Consider the following 20,329-nt stretch of genomic DNA (forward strand, 5'->3'; position numbering starts at 1 on the left):
ATTTAACAAGCTGTTAGAAAGATTTTATCCTTCCTGCACCCTGAAGTCCAAAGAAATTCCTTCTGAGATCAAAACTGTTCCTTTAATGGGCACATGATGTATAATCCGGGGATCCTGGGGACTCCAAGTACCTACTTGATCCAAGGCTACACTGTGCCTGAGTAAGGACAGGACACGTTTCCTCCACACCCTGGTCATCTCTGTGCTGGGAGGCGGGGTGTGGCGGAGAGGGTGGGGAAGGTCATGGGCAGCGGAGGTCATATGGCTGCGGCTGCCAGCTGGGGACCCAAGAGAACCCCAGCCTCCCCACACCGTCGCACCATCGCTTACTTACTCTGGGCGTCCATCTCGGCTCAATTCAAGAGTTCTAGGCTTAGCTTCATGGCTCAGGCCCCTGCAGCCGGCCGGTGTGCTCCCCTGTTGTGCTGGGGTCTGCCGGGAGCCGTTGGTGGGTCTGAGCCGAGGCCGCCTCGCGTGCAAGTTGGTTGGCTCGCGTGGGAGTCTTCGTTGGCGTTGCCGTTGTCGCCATGCTCCGGCCCGGCCCGCCTCGCTCCGCTTTGGCTCCGTGCACCCTCCATCGCCCCCGCCTGCGGGACTGGTTCCACTAGCTGTCCTACAAGGACACGGAGCTGACACTGGTGGGGCTGCAGTACTGCGGCAAGACCACCTTCGTCAATGTCATCGCGTCCGGTCCATTCAGTGAAGATAGGACAACCACAGTGGGCTTCAACACGAGGAAAGAGACTAAACCTCACATTAAAGATCTGGGACACAGGGGCTGGGGAGATAGCTCAGTTGGCAGAGTGCTTGCCTCGCCTGCACAAGGCCCTGGGTACAAACCCCAGCAGGGGGTGGGAGGCGGGGAGATCTGGGACCGAGAAGGACAACCCTGATTCTGGAGCGTGTGGGAACGGTACTGCAGAAGAGTCAATGCCATCATTTACAGCACAGATGTCTCTCCAAAGGAGCTACATAATCTAGATAAACTGCAGTGACAAGGAATTCCAGTACCAGGACTCGGAAACAAGAGAGATCTTCCAAATACCTTGGATGGGAAACAGCTAATTGAAAAAATATCCTGTCTGCTATTCGGGGTAGAGAAATTTGCTACTATTCAATTTCTTGCAAAGAAAAGGATACTATAGATATCATACTTCAGGGGCTTACTCAACATTCAAAATCTAGAAGAAGCTGAAACATCTCTGGAAGTCTTCCAGTCCTTCTTGGCTATAATCCTAGATTTATTGTCCATTCCTCTGAAGTACTTGCCAGAATATGGTCCTTCCTAAACCCAAGAAATTGCCTTTTTTTAGAGTTTAGTTCTCTATGCACTGCTGAAGATGTGTATCCCTAACCCTTCATAAAGAATCAGAGTTGTCCTGATGAAGTTGGCATGCATGAAAGGGATTCTCCCACATAATTGTCTTAAATAGTGTTCATGCATACACACATACACACGCACACATCTTAAGAAAATTGCATATTTCCAGACTGGTGTTTCTGGGCCAGTGTTTGATATTGGTTTTCGGTAAAATATCTGTAATATTTCATTATAGAGTCCTGTAGCTTAATACTGATATGGACTTGATACAGCCTGAAATTTCTAGTGCCACCCACAGTATTGAGAAAACCCTTAAGCCTGACTCATGTGAGATATAAACATAATGTTTATCTTGTCACACAAATGCATGTGAAATGTATAATGACACCTTAGGAATTAAAAAATGACCTGCAAAGAGTAAGCAGAGGCACCAGATCCAGGTTGGTTCTTTATACTGGAGACATCCTACCTGATGAATTTTAAGAACATTCTACTTTGGAGAATTTTTTATCAGCAAATGGCAGTGGGGATGTAGGAAGAGAGGAGCATACTGTTTTGTATCTGTTTTTTGTTTTTTTTCCTTTGAACACACTCTTTTAAGGGGTTGGGAGTTGAAGATTTTCTCAAAAGCGTTCATGAATTTAGAGCATTCCAACTAATAAAAAAATCTGTTAAGAATGTTAAAAAAAAATCTCTAGGGCTCTCATTGCTTACAGCTGTCTCCATGGCAGCTCTGGAATCTACACTGGACCATAAAGTGAGATAAAAGCAGGAAAGAAGTTAGCCACCAACTCAGGACATGGCAGGGAACTACAGAGCAGCTCTCACATCCTACCAAGGAAAGTCACCTTTAGGGTCCCTTCCATCTGCATGAAGTCATGACTTCATTCTCCAAAGTGCAGGAACCATTAGTACAAAATAAAGATATCTGTCAACTTAATATAAATATGCCTGTCAATTGCTTCCCAGAACACATAGTTCCTGAGGTCCTTTTTTCCTTAGAGGCAATACAATTTAACTTGGACGTGTATGAGCAAATGATTTATATAAGCCTTTCTCCCATGATCCTCATCCCAAAGAAATGTGCCAAGTCTGCCTTCCCCAGAGCTTACCACACAGCTCAGGAGATAAGACGTGACTACAAACAGTCCAAGAGAGAGTTGGGTACAATTCAACAACCCAATCCAGGACAGAGATAATGGAAAGAGACTGATTCTTCCACGAAAGATAGGAAAGGTTACTCAAAAAGAGACCCCCACCTGAGCTGATCTTGAAGGAAGAATGGGACTTTTGTGGGGGGGCGGGGAGTGGGAGTGTACCAGGGATTGAGCTCAGGGGCACTCAACCACTGAGCCACATCTCCAGAACTTTTTTGTATTTTATTTAGACACAGACTCTCACTGAATTGCTTAGTGCCTCACTAAGTTGCTGAGGCTGGGTTTGAGCTCGAGATCCTCCTGTCTCAGCCTTCTGAGCTGCTGGGATTATAGGCGTGTGTCACCACACCTGGCAAGAATGGGATTTTGATGGCAAATCTTCTTTGGCTCTGTTGAGTAAGGCTAGGTTAGCTTGAGGCTTGGGTTCCAGTAAAGTGTGTTCCAAATCTAATCTGCTTGTTTGAATGCTTTAAAAAAAAAAAAAAAATCTGCTATGGGTGTGTGACTTCTCTCTCTAGGTCTCAGTTTCTTGCCTCTTGGTTTATTAGACCTAACTCGACTGGATGCCTGGCTCCTTCTTCTGCACTTTGTCCTCTTTAAAACCCAACACTATGCTGGAGACACAGTATGTCCCCCACAAAACTATTCTGAGTAGAATTTATAATGAGGATGTTCTGATCTCCAAGTTTTCTTCTAGGATTAACATGTCATCATGTCCTAGGACTCTGATATATTTTTCTGAAAAAGAAAAAATAAAGATGCTGTAGATTTATACTTGAAAAAGTTGGTTACAAAAATCACTTCTCCACTACCATGTTGGGAGGAAACTACTGTTTTACAGCAGATGGACAAAGGCAGGCAGCCCACCAGGAGAATGGGGAGAGATTTGATCAAGCCCTCCATAAAACAATATATCCAAATGGCAGATAAGTGTACAAAAAGGTACTCAATTTCGTTAGGAAATGAAAATTAAAACCACAGTGTAATTCCACTCCCATCCACCAGTAAGGCTAAAATGAAAAAGACAATATTAAGTGTTAACAAGGATGTGGGGCAACCAAAACTCTCATGTTGCTTTTAGGGGCAGCAGCTAGCAAAATGAATATATTCACTCCCATGACTCAGCAAATTCCATTCCCAGATGTATATACAGCAGAATTACGTATGTTCACCAAAAGACGGGTGCTAGGATGTTCATAAAAATATTCTTCATAGTAGCCAAAGATAGCAAACGACCCACATTTCTATCAACATCAGAATGCTTTTAGTCACACAACTAGAATACCACACGGCCCAAAGAAGGAACAACCCTGCTCAACGTCATGGACAAATCTCACGTATATCAAACAAAAAGAACATTCCATATGACTCAACAAATTACCACGTTAGGTCACGGAGGTGGTTATCCTTGAGGAGTTGAATTAATGACTAGAAGGGGACACGAGTGGAGGCTTTGGGGATTCTGGCAACTCTTTCTTCTTGGTGCGGGTGATATTTTCACAGATGTGTTCACTTTGTCAAAATTTAATGAGCTGTATACAAGTTATTGTTATGCACTTTTCTGGATGTATGCTATGCCTCAAAAAAATTAACACACAGAAAGCACATTAGAACATGCTTTCTCTTCACAGCTACATTTCAAACAACAGGAGAATAATTTGGGGGCAGGGGACAGAGGAAGGGATGTTCCTTTTCTCTCCTTTTAGAGATAAGTCATACTGTTTATTGAGCTATAATCTACATACGATAAAGGTCATTGATTTTAAGTGTAGAATTCAAGAAACTCTGAAAAACATACACCACAATGATGAGACAGAATAGTTCCTTCCATTACCCCCCAAACACGCCCTTGTTCTCTACAACCAATCCTCTTATTAACCCCTGGCTACCACCGATCTGCTTTGGAAACTTCACCATAGTTTTGTCCTTTCTAGAACTTTTTATAAATGGAGTCATGGGATAATATCTTTTTGTTGTTTCTTGTTGTTGTTCTGGGAATTCAACTCAGGGACACTTTACCACTGGGCCACATCCTCAGTCCTTTTTATTTTTGATTTTTGAGACAGGATCTCACTAAGTGGCTCAGGCCCTCAATAAATTGCTGAGGCTGGTCTCAAACTTGCAACCCTCCTGCCTCAGCCTCTTGAGTGTCAGAAATTACAGGTATGAACTAACACACCCAGCCTAGGATAGTATCGTTAAAAGTATTTTCTTGAAACATAACAGCATACAGTAGGTGACAATTAGGTTGAAAAGAATGTGTCACACTGCATTTATCTCCAAACACCACTCTATCGACCCTGGCAAAACACACAGGATCTTTCATGAGTGTTCGAAGTTAAGGCAAGATTGACTGGTGGAAAGCAACATACCCTAAATTTAAAGGCTTATGTGAAAGAGGAGCTGGGCCCCTGGCAGCCCTGGGGGGCAGAGCCAATACTGGGGACAGTGGCAAGGAACCCTGGCCATGGGCAAAGAGGTGGTGGACAGATAACTGGGGAAGAAAGGGAATCCCAAGATTAGGGATGGAGAGAGATTAGGGAGAGGGAGGGAGAGAGGAAGAGAGAGAGGTGTGTCTGTTTCAAAAATAAGCTGCAGCTGGCAGAGAAGCGAGGTCTACATTCAAAGCATAAAGTGGACCACAGTTACCCCCCTGTATGTGTAAAAATTATAAAACTCCTGTGCTTTTCTCCTCTTGTCTATCTAGTGTTCTTTCAGTTCCTAGACTCGGCCAAAGATCCTGCGCAGACCGAAGATGGGTACAGTGACCCACAGACGGCATTCACGCCCACTGTCACCACTCGTGCCTGGTGGAATCCAGCTCAGCGCTCCATGAACCCACCAGGAGAAGCCTCCTGAAGTTTGCTGATTTCGCCTTGGGTCCTCTCACTGTCACAATCATAGCTGTGAGTAAGAGGAGTCTCGCTCAACGCTGAGTCTCCAGGTGAGGCCTCCAGGTGAACCCCAGAACCTGGGGTTGTCTTGGTGTTAGGCAGCTGGTCATCCATGAAAGGGTGGCACGGAAAAGACAGTGAAGGGCACCTGAGAACCACGGGAGGCTTCCCTGGCAGCCAGGCACCTGGAAGATGGGGGCTGGGTGGGTCAAAACCTCCCCCAGCCATCATCACATCCCCTTAAGAAAAAGTGTTGTTTTGAGATCATATCACACCCAACTAGGTGGCCTGGGCCCTCCCTTATCACCCAAACTTGACTGTCAAAACCTCAAATCAGGGCTGGGGATGTGGCTCAAGCGGTAGCATGCTCGCCTGGCATGCGTGCGGCCCGGGTTCGATCCTCAGCACCACATACCAACAAAGATGTTGTGTCTGCTGAGAACTAAAAAATAAATATTAAAAAAAATTCTCTCTCTCTCTGTCTCTGTCTCTCTTTATTAAAAAAAAAAAAAAAAAAAAAAAAAACAACTCAAATCACCCTGGCAACCAAAACATTGAGACCCTCACAAAGTTTGCTGGGGGCTATTCAAAGGGCAGCAAATCCATTAGGGGAGCAGGACATTGAGGCAAAACAGGGGAACTCGATTTCCTTAAAATTCCCAGCTCTGAGCACCACACAGTCCTCTTTCAGAGGGAGTCCATGCAGTTACTATGCTGTCAATCAAACCTGGGTGGCACTCTCTGGAAGCTTCCCTGGGACTCCCAATAAAACAAGAGCAGGAGGGACACACCCTCCTCCTCTCTAAGGGGACCCACTCTCTCCCTCAAGGGTGTCCCCTTTTCCCTTTTCTTATCCCTTCTACCCTGAGCCACGTGCTGGAATCTTTCTGGTGTGATCAAGAGGGGCCAGCATCGGTATTTCCCTGTTGGATAGACACGTTGTCTTTTTAATTGGAGGAAGAAAAGGCGTTTCAGGGGGTTTTCTTTAGAACTTAAGAATACCATTAAAGAGGGCTTTGGAGATGGAGGACTAGATTGGAGAAATGGTTGGGAGGGGGTCACAGCCTCCTCAACATAAGGAGGCCATTCCCAGCCCAAATGGTGGGTGCGGGGCCCAAATTCAGGCTATTTCCCAACTCCGGAAGAATTGGCTTGCTGGAGGCCCCGGGCTGCTTTTGGCAGTGCTGGCCAAAGTCGGGGGAGAGAGAAAAATCCAGTCTGCTTGATGTTTTTGGTTTTTTTCTTTCCTATAGGTGGGGAGGAACAGGGCCCCGACTTGTTCCAACAAGCGTGCATTGGGTGGGCCAAAGACGTTAATGATGTGTGTTGCTTTTTCCTCCAAGTTGAAGAGGGAAACAGTCTGTTCCTAGGAGAAAACTTGAATCCAGAGAGGAAAGAAGGGGAAGGGGACAGTGTGGCCATTTCGTCACACCCTCCCTTCCTTCCACTAAGATGCATGGCAGCTGCAATATTAACTAACGCTGCAGATGCTAAATTCGCTGGTAGGGGTTTGAAAACATTTGCAATGGGAAAGAAAGGGATTTTTGTTGTTTTTTTAATTTACTTTGGGTACTGGGGATTGAACTCAGAGGCACTTTACCACTAAATTATATCCCTAGTCCTCTTTATTTTTTATTTTGAGACAGGGTCTCACTAAGTTGCTTAGGGCCTCAGTAAGTTGCTGAGGCTGGCCTAGAACTTGAGATCCTTCTACCACAGCCTCCTGAGTTGCTGGGATTACAGGTACACACCACCATGCCTGACATTGCTGCTGTTTTTAAATGACTTCATATTTTGTAGCTCTTACATCTGTTTGTATAGTAAGAACCAATGACAAGTGTTAAAGGCTTTTTAATTTCATAAATGCTAGAATGCTCCTCCCAATCTGGGAACGCAGAAAAAGAAATTATGAGATACAACTTCCTTGCTTTTTCACCACTGATGAGCAAACTAGAATTTAAACTCTTGAGTATTAGGAACAGTAAATCTCCACACGGATGATATTTTACTATGAACTTTTTGGAGCCTCTAGACAAGGCAATCAACAGGAAAATAGAGCTGCTCAACAGATGAAGACGTCCTTTGGAGTTTTAAGAAGGAGATTTATAGTTGCTAAGGACCCCTTGTAAATCATATCTGATCTTGTTAAATTCGACCTTTTCAGCTGATGATTTCAACCTGCTGGGCATATTTTTGAGTGGGTCAACTTGGACTTTAAGAATGACAAGACAGGCCAGGGACCATGGCACATGCCTATAATCCCAGTGGCTCAGGAAGCTGATGCAGGAGGATTGCAAGTTCAAAGCCAGCCTCGGCAATGGAGAAGTGCTAAGCAATTCAGTGAGACCCTGTCTCTAAATAAAAATACATAGGGTTAGGGATGTGGCTACGGGTCGAGTGCCCCTGAGTTCAATCCCTGACACTAAAAAATAAAATAAAATAAAAAGAATGACAAAACATAAAGGGCAAAAGAAAAATAAAAGTCACAGAGGCTTGGAAATGTGCCTTGTGATGCAGATGAGCTGCTATAGCTGTTAAAGGAACACACAGGTGGGGAGTAGAAGCCTCTGGGGCCCTGTGGTGTCTTGCTGTAACGGGTTCACTTGATGCTTTGACTATATCCCTTCTGGCATTGAAACTAAGTTTTTCTTTTTCCCAATCTCCCTTTTCCCTAAACGTCTCCTCCCTGATCTCCTTTTTCTCTAATCTTCTCCTTTCTTATCTCTCTTCCTAATCTCATTTTTTTTCTGAATCATCTCTATAGAAGCCCCTCGTTTCTGCAGATGGGCAGAATCACAGCCTTTGGGACAGGAGTCTCCTGTTTCTTTTATGCCAGCAAAGCAATAAACCTTCTTTTTCCTTTTTCTCAAAGCCGAATCTTTGTTATTGGATTGGCATTGGGGACAAGGACCGAGCTTTTGGCAACATTGCCTTTCTGCTGTCAAAGAAATGCCCCTGGTCTTTTTTGCAGTCCTGAGCTCACTGATGCTCCCTGCCAGGGCCCGACTCTGAGCTGAGACCCAGTACCTCCTGCTTGGCCATTTCAGCTGGTTCCTGCTGGGTTCTGCACTCAGGACTTGGGCTCTGGGGTTGTGGAGGACACAGGACACTCCTGGGGTCACTAAACTATGAGAACATCGTGGATTCTAGTTGGACCACTTGGGTCACATTCAAACCTCCAGAGGAAGGTACTGTGTTCTCAAGGGACCATCTGAGATCGCACCATTGAGAGGCTCTGCATTTCTGATACAGAGACCACTTGCTTTCTACATTGAGATCATTCCTTAAAGCTGCAGGTGGGGAGCGCACATCACAGAGACCAGTGATCCCTTCAGCTGCTCCCGACAGATGGACTCTCGACCACCTCTTGGAGATGCCTCTCTGCTGTCGATTGTCCTGTTGGATTGTGGGGGTTAGCCTCAGTTTCCAGCAATGGACCTGGCAGCCCGCCTGCCCTCTCCTCGCTCTGGGACACATGACTTGGTGGGGTGGTTTTGTTACTGGTTGAGGGGGTTCTTACGCTGTCCATCTGAAGAATCACATAAAGGCACAACTGAGACAGGAATGAGACTCTTGCTCAAGCAGAAGGGAGAGCACTGACCAAGAGAGTGTCAAAGGATAGAGCTAGTTTTATTTCAGGAAAGGGTGGTAGGGGTGGGCTGGAGTTGAGGATTGCAATTGGCCTTGGGTACATTTCAAAAGCTCTTTTTCTTTCCCTGGGTGAGCAGCACTGTCACCTCGAGGGAGGGAGGGGTGGTTAGCCTGTCAGGCTGGAGCCACTATTTCATCTTATGCACAAACTCCTGTGCCTTGTGATGCAGATTGAGCTGCTGTAGCTGTTAAAGGAACACACAGGTGGGGAGTGGAAGAGAACAGGAATCACAGCAAGTAACAGCTTAAGGGCCCTGAGAACTTGCTGTTTCCGTGATTCTGCAACAGTTTTATCTTTTATTTTTGTTGTTGGTGAATTACAGGGAGGAGATCCTGGCTTCAATCATGCACCTATTTTTTTGAGGCTGATCAGACAGAGCTGCAGAGTGAGTGAGAGAGGAGGTAGGGAAAGCACATAGCTTCCTCTGAAGACTTAGCAAGCCATGCGTTAAGGTGACAGAGCAGGGAAAAAGCACAGATCATGCTGTTAACAGCTCCCAGGCTCCAGTTAAGGGGCAGGAGCACATCTGCCCATTGGTGGCTCCTCACTGTGGTGTTCCACTCTCAAGAATTTTGTTTTGTTTTATTTTGGTACTGGGGATTAAACCCAGGGATGCTTTACCACTGAGCTATGTCCCCATCTTTTTAAACTTTTTATTTTTGAGACACGGCCTCATTAAATTGCTGAGGCTGGCCTCAAATCTGTAATCCTCCTGCCTTAGCCTTCCCAGCCACCAGGATCACAGGCATGCACCACTGTACCTGTCCCACTCTCAGAGGTCTTATTCCCTTAATCTTAAGGGGTGCTGCTTTTCACTGGGGGTCTCTGACTGTCTCAATTTGGGTATTAAATGCCACTGTGCCTAGGAGGGGAGTGGGCTTTTTTTCAGGCTGCTCAGAATAAAAGGGATGAAAGGTTTTATCAGCCCATGTTGAAATTTTTCTTGGGGGGTGCTGGGGATTTAACCCAGGGGTACTTTATCACTGAGCCACATCCCCAGCCCTTTTTATGATTTTTTTTTCTCTTTCTTTCTTTTTTTTTCTAGAGAGAGAGAGAAAGACAGGGTCTTGCTGAGTTGCTAAATGCCTTGTTAAGTTGCTGAGGCTGGCTTCGAACTCATGATCCTCCTGCCTCCGCCTCCCAAGTCACTGGAATTACCAATGTGCACCACCGTATCTGGCTCATGTTGAAATTTTTTGAAAATTCAAGATTTCATCCTTGATCGATTCCTGAACATGATGTATCTTTGCATAAAAATGTTAAGTTGTATAAAAAAGTTTTTTTGTGAATATTCTTTTATCCTTCTTGTATATACCTCTTCCTGGTGGAAGGTCTGGATGGCAGGGATGATTTTGAAAATGTGCAGTTCGGATGGCTAGATTTTTTTGTTGTTGTTTCCTGTGCCAGAGACTGAAACCAGCACACTGATTTTAAAGCAACAGAGGGGAAACAGAAGCCCCGACACCTGGGGAGGTACAGGGGGCCTTTGTTTCAGAGTCCCAGGCCTGCTGCGAAGCTGAGGGAGCATGAGGCCCCCTTCACCCAGGGCTGTTCCCTGGGGTGATGTCCACACTTGCACCTCCAGAGCCTGAGTTGGATTCGGCTCCCTAGGCAGTCCCTTGGGTTACAGGCGGCTGTGCAGGCCTGCCTTTCACCCTGCTTCTTGCAATCATGCCAGAAAGAGTTCAGAGATGTCGCTCAGAGTAACAGGCATGAGTTTATTAGAAGAGATAGGAAAAGAGAAAAGCAGACACCCTTGGGGGAGAGAGTGGGTCCTCTCAGACAGGAGGAGGAGGGTGTGCCTCTCCTGCTCCTGTGTTATTGGGGGTCCCAAGGAAGTTTCCAGAGAGCCAGACCAGGTCCACCTCTTGGCTTTTGATTGACAGCAGGGGAACTGCATGGGCCGTCTTCCAAAGAGGAAGGTGTGGTGCTCAGAGTTGGAGACTTTAGGGAAACTGAGTCCCCCTGTTTTTGCCTGTTTTTGCCTTGGTGTTCTGCCCCCTTAATGGATTTGCCCTCAGAAAGTTTTCTTTGTGAGGGTCTCAGTGTTTAGGGGTTGTGACATCGTTTGGGTGATAAGGGAGGGTCCAGGCCACCTGGTGGGGTGCAACAGTACCTAGAAACAACGTTTTTAAATTTTGTTTTATTTTTCGGGGGATGTGATGATGGCTGCGGGGGTTTTGAGCCATGCAGCCCTTACCTTCCAGGTGCCTGGCTGTCAGGGACGCCTCCCCGTGGTTCTCAGGTGCCCTTCACTGCCTTTTCCCTGCCTGACATCAGGCTACCTGACAGTCTTTGTCTTTGGAACTCTTCCTGGAAGCTTCCTTTCTTCCTGAAGGAAAATGTCCCCGGCTGCCTTTCCAAGCTGCTGGGAGCGCTTTGAACTCCACTGGCTGACAGGCCTGTGATCGCGCCTGACAGCGGACCCCAGGACAGCAGGGGGTGGTACCGCTTCACCTGTCCCCACATGTCAGCCACACTGGTGTCACCTACAAGCAATGGGTTGTAACAGACTGCCCGAGGCAGTGCTGGGACTGGGGAAGCAACTGAGTTAATTAGATAGAACCAGAGGCCTATGGTGGGAGGACCCCCTTGGAGGTCACACCGGGAGTCCTGTCAACCTGTTCTGCCTACCGTCTGCCCTCTGCTGTATCTTCAGGGAGCCCGTGGGGCTGACCTGTAGCCTCCTATCACCACTCTCTCTGCCATGGATGGCCCTCGGGTAAGCTGCCACTGACTGGCTAAGACCATCTTAAACCTAAGTGGATGCCTCAGGGCAGCGGGGAGTTCAGACAAAAACTTAAGGCAGAGCCACTTGGCTTTCTAGATAGGTCTTTATGGTCCATGGGATTTTCTTTAACTGGCTGAGTCCAGGACCCCTGGAGGATATAACAGTGTTGACCTCTGCAGGGGACTCTAGTGGTGATAATATTGCTGGAAAGTCGCCTTGGCGGTGGCTGAGGAGTGACTACACAGCGGACCAGAGGCTGCGGGTCTTAGATCTGCTTGGGGTTTGGCATTGACTGAAGTTTGGGAACAGAGATTTGGGACGGTCCCCACTCCTCCCTGATGATAAGAGTATCTTATTGTGCTGAACCCTTTGTATTAACAATGTGGTTTGTGCTAAAGTCTTGCTTTCCTCTGGGAGTCTGGAATTTTATATGTGCTAGGCTGATGTGCCTATATGATCAGCTCCGATGAACACCCTGGACATCTAGGCTCAAGTGACATTTCCTGATAGGCGAGATGTTACATCTGATGATGTCACTTTTTTTTCTTTTCCTGGAAGAATTAGCATGTTCCTTTTTTTTTTTTTTTTTTTTTTGCTACCAGGGATTGAACCCAGGGGCACTTAACCACTGAGCCACATCCCCAGCCCTTTTTATTTTGAGGCGGGGTCTCAGTAAGTTGCTGAGAGTCTTGCTAAATGGATGAGGCTGGTCTTGAATCTGTGATCTTCCAGCCTCAGCCTCCCAGGTGCTGGGATTGCAGGTGTGCCCCACCGTGCCCGGCGTGGGAGAGAATTCCTGAAAACCTGGGCCTGGTTTCTGCCGGACTTTGCCCCACATACATTTTCCCTTTGTTGGTTTTGCTTTGTGTCCTTCCCCTGGAATAACTCAGGGCAATTTAGTTGTTAGCCAAAGCTTCTGACTGTAACACCTTCCTCAAGGGGCCATCGAGAAGATTGAATGAGGTAATAGATAACAGTGAACTTGGTAAAAGGCAAAATACTTTACAGATCTAAATTAGCTATTATAATTTTGCATCCTGAACTTTACATTTATTTAAGAAAACCTTTGAGCAGATGACTGTGTTCCCCGGGTGAGCTAGTGATGCCCTGATTGCAGTGAGTTCTGCACTTAGGCCCCATTCTCCCATACATAGACAAGGAAACAGGCTTAGGGAGTTTTAAAGACTTTCCCAAGGTCATGTGAAGAAGGGCCAAGGTCGATCTGTGGTGTCTTCTCAGAAATCAGATTTGACTTTACAATTTGTTCTCACTTAATTTCCAGATAAAGTTGTATCATTTTGAAGTTATTGAAGCCTTTTCTCTCTTCATTCTTTTCAAAATGGACACAAACCTCAACACCCCAAAAAGATAAGTTTCTTTATGTGGAGATGGAAAGAAAATGAGCACTGGAACCAGACAGACTTGGGTATGAACCTAGGTTCTGCTTCTTACGAGCCAGGCCACCTTGGGCCAAGGACTTCATTTCTGTGAGACTTACTCATCTGAAGAATGGGACAATAATATCTACCTCCTAAATTATAAAGATTAAAGGTGATATATATGGAGCATCCAGCTCTGGGTCTCGCACCTTACAGAAATTCTATAAATGGTAGCCAGGTGCCACCATTATTATTAATAAATTGAAGCAGCAGGAGGCAGAATCACAAATTTTAGCTGTCATCTCCACTTGGAGTACCCTAGTGGAACTGGTCTGGCAGGTCACTTGTGAAATCAGGATCAAAAGGTCTTTTTCTCAAGAGATGACCAGAAAAAAAAAAAAATCTAAAGTCAGCAACTGCCACCTGTGAGATGAAGCTTTGAGTAGAAACAAGAGTCTCATCCAGGTGTAAGACTTCTTTTCAGCACCAGCTTCATGGCCTACCTGTGACTCACCAACCTGGAGACAAGGGATAGGAATGGCTGAATTTGTCATAATATCTTACAAAGGATTGCGTGTAGTGAGGGCACAGGAGACTCAGAGCCAAGCCCTGTTTTGGGGTGGGGAAGGGAAAATAGAAGCTTCAATAAAAACAATGAGGACTGATCAGAAATAAGCAATGCACCCAGGTGAAACCCATCCACTTGGGACCAAGAGTCATGGTGATACATTCTTCACTCCATCTGACACCGAAACTGGGGACCAGGCTGAAGTAGATGGAAAACAAGACTGTAATCATGACCAGGAAAGGCAGCCAGAGAGCGGGGCAGAGAGCGGGGCGGGAGCTCAGAGGGCGCCTACCCTAGCCATTGCCACACCCGTTCACAGGGATCTGCAGAGATGCCCCTGGGATTCCACAGACCATCAAAACGCATTTCTTGCCAAGAAGATGACTTGCCACTTGGGGAACCTATTCGAGCGTTTAATCACTTTTGTTCTGGTGCTAAAGATTGGAAAGACAGTGATAGATGGCAGCGCCTCTCTTCTATAGACGGGGATCTAAAGCCCAGACAGAATGATTGACTTGTTTGAAATAACGTTAAGGGCAGAGTTTCCAACCCAAAGGTCCATATCCCTTGTGGCATGTGAGACAGACACTGGTTACTCCTTCCAATTTACAGATGATGCCAGATGTGGAGCTCCATCTTCCCCAAATCTAGGGAAGTGTTAGCGACAGCCCTTCTCTGCATTAGGAGGCGAGGCTCAGAAAGGCTCTCAGATGGAAGAATTCCCACTCCCTGAAATTAACCTCCTAAGATTGCTCTGGGCCCCAAGACAGACCAACCTCCAGCCTCCTTTTTCCTTTTTGCCCTTCTGGACTTGGCCTGGGCCTATAAACTGGGACTGAGTGAGAGGGACCTGGGTTCCACCATTTCTCTCATTATTTTTGAATGGGCTCTACTTCTATTGAATGCCCCAGAACAGCTAAATCAAATCTCATAAGAGTCCTCAAGATCTTAAAGCTAAAAGAAAACTTTGAGACCATTCAGTTGAAGCCCTTAATTTTGCAGATGAGGAGACGGAGGTCCAAAAAGGCCACGTGACTTATCAAAGTCACCAAGTAAAACTCAGGATTCCAATTCTAGATAAACATGACATCATTCTCCCATTTCAATCCACTCAGAGTAAATCAACACAGGCTTACAGAATGTCTACCAGGTGCATTTTAGGAAAGGAAGAGCAGGAGGAAGGACATGTGGGAAGAAATCACAAATCAATCCAAAAGAAACTGCAAGGGAAAGGCGGGAGCCAGGGATGCATCTATTATCCTTAAGAAGCTTATAATCCTGAAGGAAAGACTAGGATATATCCAACACAAGGCAAAATGTAAATGCTCCCGAAAAGGATTACACATGTTAGATCAAAGCAAAGAAAGTTTAAGATGCCTGAAAAAGGCTTCAGGGAGGAGGTAACATTTAAAACAGGTTAAATCACTCAACACCCATTTCAGTTCCCTTTTACTTGGCCTTTAGAGGCTAGAAAGCTTAAAATCTTCCCAGGCTCCCTTGCAGCTGGGGGTGGCAAAGCAACTCTGTTCTGGCCAATGAGACATTTGTAGATTTTTTCTAGGGCAGCTTCTACCACTTCTACCTCTTTCTTTCTACTTGGGACTTCTATAATGCCTACAGCCACAGCAGTGTTACTATAAAGAAGTTGTAATGAGAAGATGAAAAGAACTAGGTTCCTGGATGGCATCCCGGAGCTTCCAAACCAGCCTTAGACTGCCTGCTCCTGAACTTCTTGTTGTACAAGATACATTAAGCCCATACATTAGTTCAACCAGTACAGCAGAACTTTCTTAAATGCAAATGAACCTGAACATTACTGGTTCACATCATTGTAAAGAGTCACGGGATTTCAACAAGCAGAGGCAGCAGAAAGCTGTGAGCCAAGACTCTAAGATGGGGAAGCATGGGTCATGTGCTTGGCTCAGCAGAAGACAGCATACAGGGAGATCAGAAGAGGAATTGAGAAAGGGAGGGTGGAGTTGGGGGTGGAAGACCAAGGGGGCTCAGAGAGTGGATGTGGGCTTCATTCCAAATGCAGAGAGGAATTCTTGGGAGAAGTGATGAGTGCCATTTGTGGGAGCTGCGGTTAGTTCCTTGGCGCTGAGCAGGCGGGGTGGCTGCTGAGAGCCTGCAGCCAGAGTGGGTGGCCTCGTTCATGCTATCTGTGGTGCATCTATTACATTCCTGTTTGCTTAGGATTTGCATGGGACACTGGGAACCACAATACCACACACTCCCTTGCATTCTGAAAGCCCTATTTGCACTGCATCACTGTCCTCCCACCAGCAATTACCAGGCTGGCAAACCGCAGGGAGCTGCACCAGCCCTCTGGCTCCTAAAGCTGCCCTGCTTTGACTATGGCTTCTGCAGGGTACAACCGCCTGTTCCAGGAATGGCCTGAGATGGAAGCGATAAAAAGACAGGCCCACGAAAATAGAACATGGTCAGAGGTCATTAATAGGAAACCTGTCCAACCTTCCACGGCTCTGAACAAGTCCAACAAAGAAATCCTTTCCTAGTTTCCTTTCCTATGTATACTCAGCCTTCCATATCTGCTGGTTCTGCACCTCTAGATTCAACCAACTTCAGATTGAAAATGTTTGGAAAACTTTTTTTTTCAGCTGTGCAGAATATGTACAGACTTCTTTCTCCTCATTATCCTCAGAAATGTAGATAAGAACTATTTACATAGAATTTACATTATATTGTTGGGTGTATGCCTATAATACCAGTGACTTGGAGGCTGAGGCAGGAGGATCACAAGTTTGAGGCCAGCCTCAGCAACTTAGTGAGACCCTGACTCAAAATAAAAAATAAGAAGGGCTGGGGGTGTAGCTCCGTGGTAGAGCCCTCCTGAGTTCCACCCCCAGTACCATACACACACTATACATACACACACAGAGAATTTATATTAGTTATTATAAATGATCCAGAAGATGACTTAAAATACACAGGAGGATTTACATAGGTATTTTCAAATATTATCATTTTATATAAGGGAGTTGAGCATCACTGTTTTGGGTCTTCAGGGGTCCTGGAACCAGTCCCTGTGGACACCCTGGGGTGTCTGTATGTTTTTCTCACTTCAGACACAGGAGTCAGATGATGCTGTGGAAAAAATACTGCTTCCATGTGCTCCCAACTCACTGTGTGAGCTCAGAAGAGTGGCTCACTAACAAAAGAACAAACAAAAGAACAACAAAACAAAACAAAACATCCTACCCCTTCAAACTCCCCCACCCACTTATTCAATGAGAGGTTTGGACCAGAAAAACAAAATTTCATCCTCCTCCAATTTTTTCCTTAAAAAAAAAAAAAGCGCAACTTAAAAAATTTTTAATTGACAGATAACAATTGTGTCTCTTTATGGGGTAAAATGTAGTGTTTCGATATATGTTTATATGGTGGAATAATTAAAACAAGCAAATTTGCAAATCTATCATCTCATAGCAAGACTTTTTTTTTTTTTTTTGTGGTGAGAACACTGAAAATCTACCCTCTTTAGAAAGTTAGAAATAGGTGATGCCTTATCAATTAGGGCCATTGTTCTGTGCAATGGATCACTAATGCTTATTCTTATCCAGCTCAAAATCTGGGTTCCTCAAGAATGCTCAGGGCATACTAGTGACTGTTGTATTCTGCTACCTTTCCCATCCTCTACTATCCCCCCTCCCCTCCCTTCCCATCTTCTCTCTCTACCCCATCCACTGTAATTCATTTCTCTCCCTTGTTTTTTTTTCCCCTTTCCCCTCACATCCTCTTATATGTAATTTTGTATAACAATGAGGGTCTCCTTCCATTTCCATGCAATTTCCCTTCTCTCTCTCTTTCCCTCCCACCTCTATGCAAAAACGTGGATGTGTAACCGATGTGATTCTGCAATCTGTATACGGGGTAAAAATGGGAGTTCATAACCCACTTGAATCAAATATATGAAATATGATATGTCAAGAGCTTTGTAATGTTTTGAACAAACAATAATAAAAAAATGTTTAAAAAGCAAGTTATCAACAAAAGGATAATAAAGTATTTTATTTAGAATAATAAAAAAAAAAAAGAACGCTCAGGGCTGGGTTGGGGCTCAGTGGTAGAGAGCTTGCCTAGCACGTTCGAGGCACTAGGTTTGAGTCTCAGCACCACATATAAATAAATAAAATAAAGATCCATTGGCAAGTTCAAAAATTTAAAAAAAAATGCTCAGACCAGAGCTTCCTGTGCAGCCAGCAGAGAGCCCCCTCTGCCCATCTGACATTCATGGCCTGGTGTTGGACGTGCTGTGAATCTGTTCAGAGTCCCCACTTAGTTCCTACAGGGCACGAATCTTGTTTTCTCCCCCATTAGCTGACATAGCAGAAACTCAATAAATCTTTACCAAATACATTAGTGAGTGGCCACAGTGGCTCACTAATGATGAGGGCCTTAGGAAAGAAGTGGAGATGCTCTCAGAGCCTGGGATCATAGCAATACATGGCACCAATGAGTGGCCATTAATGAATGGCTCCCACGCTCAGGGCAAGTCAGCCCAAAGAGAGCGGGAGGTCTGGTTGGTGCTGTGTTTATCAATGAATCCCTTGCCGATGATGTTCTGTGAGAAAAAGGTTAAGGAATTCCCTAACCTTACCCTGTGGACTTGGGCCTAGGAAGGGCCCTGAGAAATAATTTAGTAAAGATTCGTATGTAGCTTCAGGGGATCTAGAATGTCTCCAGTGTACTTATGCATGCCACCTGCTTTTGGAAAATATCTAGAAGCATCAAGATAGTTTAAGAAAGGCTAGCTTAGTGTAAAAGTTTTCTATAGTGACATTTTCACATATAAACCATATTGGGGAAGTGAAAAGCCCCTAGACCCCAACATTATCAGTTGTTTCATAAAAAGGGATAATACCTAGAAATGAGGATAGATGTTATTATAATAATGGTAATTATTATAATTATCTCATTTATTTGCATCTATTCAACATCCATTGATTATCTAGTATGTGTCGAACACAAGGGACATAAAGATATATAATACAGGGTCCCCTCTATCCAGAACATTACCTAATGGGGAAGAGAAGGCAAGTAAAATAAGGTGCTAAGTGTAAGCAGATGTGATAGAGGCAGAAGTTGTTACCTGGAAACTGGACCTTGAATAATAAAGATAATAACATTAATAATAATAATAATACCTCTATATAGTACTAACATGTATTGAGCATCATTCTGAGCACTTAACATGTAATACCCCGATTAAATCTCAAAAGTCTTACAATGTTACCTTTAGTGTCTGCAAATGAGGTCAGCTAGGCTCGGAGAGGCTAAGTAACTTGCCAAGGGTCACACGACTCTGATAATCTCCCTGAACTTCTTTAGAAGCCTCCTACCACCATCTGAAATATATGTGAGAATTCTGTATTTTATACTATAGTAGAATTGTGTTGATTCAATATGAAAAATTTTAACCACTTACCAGTTCAATTTGCAACTTTCAGTGGATCTCTTGGAAGATGTGCCCTTGTTTCTCTTGTGGCCTCAGGGATCCCTGGCAACCTGCTGATCCTCAGCTGGAAGGAGAGCTGCGAACCAGGGAGGTTAGTTTAGATGTCTGAACCAGAGATAAATATGAGCACATTCAGGTTTAAAAAAAATAACTCTTCAAAAATAGCAAAACCTTGACATAACTCAATTATCCATCAAGAGCGAACTGGGTAAGTCAATTGCATTCCTACAACAGAATACTATGACACGTTTAAATGGGATAGATCAGCATGTACAGATAAGGGAAGTTCTTGAAGGTGACATTAAAAGAAAGAGAAAAACATGGACTGGCTTTTAGAGTGTATTTTCAACTGTGTGCAGTATGTGTTGGATGATATCCCTACCTACACACGCTTGTACAGGCAGAGAAAAATTTTGGAAGGAGACAAACAAAAATGAACAGTGAGTATCTCTGGTGGAGGGTACTAGAAATCTTACCGGGAATGACTTCTGCTTATTTGAGGGCATCAGCAATTAAACTCAGGTCCTTTCGGCAAGCAAGGCCAGCATTCACCACTGAGCCACATCCACAGCCACTTGTGGGAACATGAAGTGAGAGAACTTATTGTCATTGCATATCTTTTCATAGTCTTTGAATTTCTACCCTGTGCCTGTATTACTTTCTCAAATAAAAGGAATAACTTAGTGAGTCTTAAACATGTTCCAACAAAAAATTAAAGAATAGTTTTCAAGAAAAAGAAAAATGGAAAAGTCATCTGGGAGCAATTAATGTGGATGGTACACAGGATTAAAAAAAAAAATGAGAGAGAGAGAGAGTTGTTATATAGAGAGACCTATTAGAAAGCCGCTGTCCCAGAGCATGATGACAGAAGTTGAACCTGGGAAGCAGCAGCTGGACCAAGGAAGAAGACCGAGAGACATTAAGTTGCAGAAACAGTGAGACTGGGTGTCGAGTCACTGTGCAGGTGTAGTGGATGTGAATGTTAAGGATGACTTCCCTAGAGCTGCTAAGTAGAAGGTTCAAAGAGCCAGAAAGTGGGATAACAACGAGTTCGGCTTGGACGCACCAGATTTGACGGATCTTGGGACCATTGAAGAGACGGCCTGCTAGAAATGTCTCTGGGACTTAGGTTGATAAACTCTCTTTGA

The 20,329-nt window shown here is 44.8% G+C and overlaps 1 long non-coding RNA gene and 1 pseudogene across 1 annotated transcript; one reads left to right on the forward strand and one right to left on the reverse strand.

Moving 5' to 3' along the window:
* The first annotated feature begins 527 nt into the window (after positions 1-527).
* Positions 528-1,298, forward strand: LOC124085369 (ADP-ribosylation factor-like protein 8B; annotated as a pseudogene).
* Positions 1,299-18,575: 17,277 nt separating this feature from the next.
* LOC131423758 (uncharacterized) lies at positions 18,576-19,752 on the reverse strand. Its single transcript, XR_009225772.1, has 3 exons — positions 19,658-19,752; positions 19,152-19,257; positions 18,576-19,071 (listed from the first exon to the last, which is right to left on the reverse strand). It is a non-coding gene; the product is annotated as an uncharacterized LOC131423758 (long non-coding RNA).
* Between the last annotated feature and the right edge of the window lie 577 nt (positions 19,753-20,329).

This window comes from Marmota monax, unplaced genomic scaffold, assembly GCF_021218885.2.
Source record: "Marmota monax isolate L192 unplaced genomic scaffold, Marmota_monax_Labrador192_F-V1.1 WCK01_AAM20220418_F8-fsc00014, whole genome shotgun sequence".
Lineage (NCBI taxonomy): Eukaryota > Metazoa > Chordata > Mammalia > Rodentia > Sciuridae > Marmota > Marmota monax.